Raw genomic sequence first — 5154 nt, forward strand, 5'->3', positions numbered from 1 at the left:
GCATCGGGAACCAAAGAGAATTCAAATTTTGGAGCCCAAATTTGAATCCTCTTGAGGCCTATAAATACCCCTTAATTCTCAGCTGAGAACATAACTTTTTGAGAAGCAATAGATTGAGAAAAAGGTCTTAGAAAAGTCTTAGTAAGTCTTGTTTTCAATTTGTTAGAGTGTTCACCTCCTTCTTTCTTGCTGAAAATTTATAAGAATGTGAACCGCTTGTAAAAGTTTGTAAGAGGGGTATTTTTCCTTCCCCTTCAAGAGATTTGCTAGTGGAAGGTAGGGGCCTCATCGAAGAGGGCCTCGCAAGTGGATGTAAGTCATTTGACTGAACCACTTTAAAATTGGCGTGATCTCTGGTTTGTATTTTCTTATTGCTATTTACATTACTACAAACCTTCTTACGTGCTTTATTTCCTCATTACCTTTGCTGCACACCTTTACGAACACGCGTTCAAATTAAGCTTTTCAAGTTCGATTTTTATTGTATGAAAGATTTGTCAAAACCAACGTTTTAATCCTCTGCACTAATTCACCCCCCCCTCTTAGTGTCACTCCGATCGTAACAGTTGATAGTACAACCGAGTTTTATTACTTAGATGACTAAGAAACAACGGAATGTCCCAAAAATTGACATGTTCCTGATGTGCTTTTTCTATCTAGTCTACACCCAGCAAAATCCGCATCAGCATAAGCAATTAACTTAAAATTCTTGGTTTTTGGATATTATAATCATAGATTTGTGGTGCCTTTAAGTTATCTAAATATTCTTTTAACCGCTTTGAGATGAGATATCTTAAGGTTCGATTGAAACCTAGTACAGAGTCCTACACTGAACATGATATCTGGTCTAGTTATAGTGAGGTAAAGTAAACTTTCTATCATACCCCTATAAGTTTTTTAATTGAAGCTTTCTCTATTTTCATCAACTTCTAACTTAGTGGAGGTGCTCATAGGAGTGTTAATAGCTTTTGAGCTATCCATATTAAATCTTTTCAGCAGATCTAAAGTATATTTAATTTGACTAATAAAGATGTCATTGCTTAGTTGCTTAATTTGTAAGCCTAAGAAAAAGGTTAATTCTCCCATTAAACTCATTTCAAATTCGAGACTCATGGTTTTAGCAAAAGATTCACAAAGAGATTCATTCGTAGAACCGAATATAATATCATCAACATAAATCTGAACAATGAGAAAATTATTTTCAAAATTCTTGATAAACAATGTAGTATCGACCTTGCCTTTTGTGAAATTATTTTCAATAAGAAAAGTATTAAGTCTCTCATACCAAGCCCTTGGGGCTTGTTTTAAACCATAGAGAGCTTTAGTTAATTTAAATACATGATTAGGGAGGCTATTATTTTCAAATCCGGAAGGTTGTTCAACATAAACTTCTTCATAAATAAAGTCATTAAAAAAAGTACTTTTAACATCCATTTGAAACAACTTAAAATTATTATTACTAGCATAGGCAAGGAGCATCCTTATGGCTTCTAATCTAACCACAGGAGTGAAGGTTTCTTCGTAATCGATACCTTCTTCTTGGTTGAAACCTTTGGCCACTAATCTAGCCTTGTTTCTAACCATGATACCATATTCATCTTGCTTGTTTCTAAAGACCCATTTAGTACCAATAACTAAATGGTCATTTGGCTTAGGAACAGGCTTCTACATCTCATTTCTCTTAAATTGATTTAACTCATATTGCATTACGATAATCCATGAATTATCTTTCATGGCTTTGTCAATACATTTAGATTCAATTTGGGAGAGAAAAGCGGCGTTGGCACAAAATTTTTTAAGAGAAGAACATGTTTGAACCCCATTAGATGTGTCTCCTAGAATTAGCTCCTTAGGATGAGCATCTACATACTTCCAATCCTTGGGTAAGAATGTTTCGGAAGTGGATGCATCCAAGTTGCTAGTTAGAGAAGGGGTTTCATTTAAATTCAAAAATCAAAATTAACATCATCATCAAAATCATTTTTCTTGATTTCGGAAATCTCATTGCAAACAATATGAATGGATTCTTCTATAATTAAAGTTCTTTTATTGAAGATACAAAAAGCTTTAGAAACCGAAGAATAACCAAGAAAAATTCCTTCATCGGATTTAATATCAAATTTTCCTAAGGCATCTTTTTCATTCAAGATAAAACACTTATACCCAAAAACTTTAAAATATGAAACATTGGGTTTTTTATTATTCCACAACTCATAGGGAGTTTTGGTGAGTAAGGGTCTTACTAGAACTCTATTCAATATATAGCATGTAGTGTTTACGGCTTCGGCCCAAAAATATTTGGGTAGGCTATATTTATTCAACATGGTTCTTGCCATTTCTTGTAAATTTCTATTCTTTCTTTCTACTACTCTATTTGTTGAGGATTTCTTGGAGTAGAGAAGTTGTGGTTGTATCCATTAGATTCACAAAATTCTTGGAAATCACGGTTTTGAAATTCACCACCGTGATCACTTCGAATTGATGAAATCATAAAACACTTTTCATTTTGAACAAGTTTACAAAACTTGGAGAAATATCTAAAGCATTCATTTTTGTATTTCAAGAAATAAGTCTATGTGTATCTACTATAGTTATCTACAATGACGAAGGCGTATTTGCTACCTCCTAGGCTTGATGTAGAGATTGGTCCGAACAAGTCCATATAGATCAATTGTAAGGGCCTAAAGGTGCTTATTTAATTCTTAGATTTAAAACTATCCTTAATTTGTTTTCCTAATTAACAAGCATCACACACATTATCTTTGATGAACTTGATATGAGGAATTCCTCGTACAAGTTCTTTGGATGATATTTGAGTGATTAGTTTCATGCTAGCATGACCTAATCTCCTATGCCAAAGCCAAGCATCCTCATTCAAAACTGAGAAACATATTTCATTGCAAAGATCATTGATGTCAATGGTGTATATGTTATTATGTTTTAATGCAATCATAAATATGTTTTTGTGTGGTTTTTCAATGATGCAAGCATTAGATTCGAATTTGATGATATATCCTTTATCATATAATTGACTAATGCTCAAGAGGTTATGTTTTAAACCATCAACTAACAAAACATCTTTAATAAAGAAGTTGGATTTGTTACCTATGGTTCCTTTGCCAATGATTTTACCCTTGTTGTTGTCTCTGAAGGTGACATAGCCTTCGTCTATGCTAGTGAGCTTAGAGAACTGAGATGGATCTCCTGTCATATGCCTTGAGCATCCACTATCAAGGTACCATCTCTTGCTCCTAACTTGTGATGGTGTATGTCTCTACAAGAAAGGATAATTTTTATATATCCATTTACTTTTGGGTGCCTCAAAAACTGATCTACATTGTTTATTATGTTGCATAGAGTTTATCATGGTTCTTTTAGGATCCCAAATCAATTTGTTCGGGCTAATTTTCTTGAATGGACAATGATACGTTTTATGTCCATGTTTGCAATAAAAGTTGCATTTGCTTTGGTGCCGAACATGTAAGATAGGGCCTTTTATGAAGGTGGTTGGATTTTGGTGAGGACTTCTCACAAATCCGATTCCGCTTCTTTTGGGAATATGACCCTTATTTGTAAGGATCATGTTCAAAGACTTGCTACCAACCTCGAATTTCTTCAAGGTGTCCTTAAGTAGCTAGTTCTCTTTTTGGAGAGTTTCTATATCATGACATTTTATACATGGAGCTAAACTATTATGATATTTAGTTTTTAATTTATCAAAATTACTAATAAGACTATCATGCTCCTTTTTTAACAATTTATATTTTCTACTAATTGTTTTGCATTCATCAAATAAGTCATGGAAGGCATTTAATAATTCATCAAATGATAAATCTGTATCAATTAAATTTGTTACCTCCTCTCCGATGACCATTAGGGCATAATGAACAACTTGCTCGGTGTTGGACTCCTCTTCTTCGGATGCACTTGAGTCATCCTATGTTGCTTTGAGCGCCTTCTTCTTTGATGTTCTCTTCTTAACTTGGGGACAATCACTTTTGTAGTGTCCTGGCTTTTTGCACTCGTAGCAAATAACTTGGTACTTTTTGGATTCAAATTTATTTTTTATGTCATTTTTAAACATGTTTCTCTTAATGAATTTTTTGAATTTCCTTGTTAGAAGTGCCAAGTCATCGTCATAGTCCTCATCACTTAAGTTTTCTCTCAAGTGGTCATCTAAAGTTCTAAGTGTCATATCCTTCCTTTTCTTTGGAAGGATGTCTTCTTGCTCTTCATGAGCCTTGCAAGTCATTTCATAGGTCATTAATGACCCGATTAGTTCTTTGAGAGAGAAGTTATTTAAATCTTTAGCCTCTTGAATAGCAGTAACTTTAGGGTCCCAACTCTTAGGAAGGGATCTTAGAATCTTATTTACGAGCTCAAAATCCAAAAAACATTTGCCGAGTCCTTTTAGACCATTGACGACATCCGTGAAACAAGTGTACATGTCACCAATAGTCTCGCTCGGTTTCATTTGGAAAAGTTCAAAAGAATGTATCAAAAGATTGATTTTTTACTCTTTCACTCTACTTGTACTTTCGTGAGTCACTTTGAGTGTATACCAAATATCAAACGCAGTTTCACAAACCAAAACATGATTGAACTCAATTTTATCAAGCGTACAAAAGAAGGCATTCATAGCCTTTGCATTAAGAGCGAAAGTCTTCTTCTCCAATTCATTCCAATCGATCATTGGAAGAGAAGACTTTGAAAATGCATTTTCAATAAGATTCCAAAGTTCAAAATCCATTGAAATAAGGAAGATCCTTATTCGGGTCTTCCAATAGGTGTAGTCCGTCCTATTGAACATGGATGGACATGTAATAGAGTGACCCTCTTGGTTTCCAACGTATGCCATCTCTCTTTGGTTTTAATCTGTTTGAGAGTTAACCCCGCTTTGATACCAATTGTTAGGATCAAGAGCACTAAGAGGGGGGGTCGGTGAATTAGTGCAGCGAAAAAACTTTCAACGATTAAAACTGCGTTCGTGTGATGAAATCGTTTCCGACGTAAAACATTTTCGGAAACTTAACTTGAAAGCGAGTTGGTAAGGGAGTGCAGCAAAAGTAATAAGGAAGTAAAGCACATATGGAGGTTTACAGTAAGGTAAGCAGCAAGAAGAAATGCAAACCAGAGATAACCGTAATTTTAGAG

This window comes from Musa acuminata, chromosome BXJ2-2 (genome assembly GCF_036884655.1).
Source record: "Musa acuminata AAA Group cultivar baxijiao chromosome BXJ2-2, Cavendish_Baxijiao_AAA, whole genome shotgun sequence".
Classification (NCBI taxonomy): Eukaryota; Viridiplantae; Streptophyta; class Magnoliopsida; order Zingiberales; family Musaceae; genus Musa; species Musa acuminata.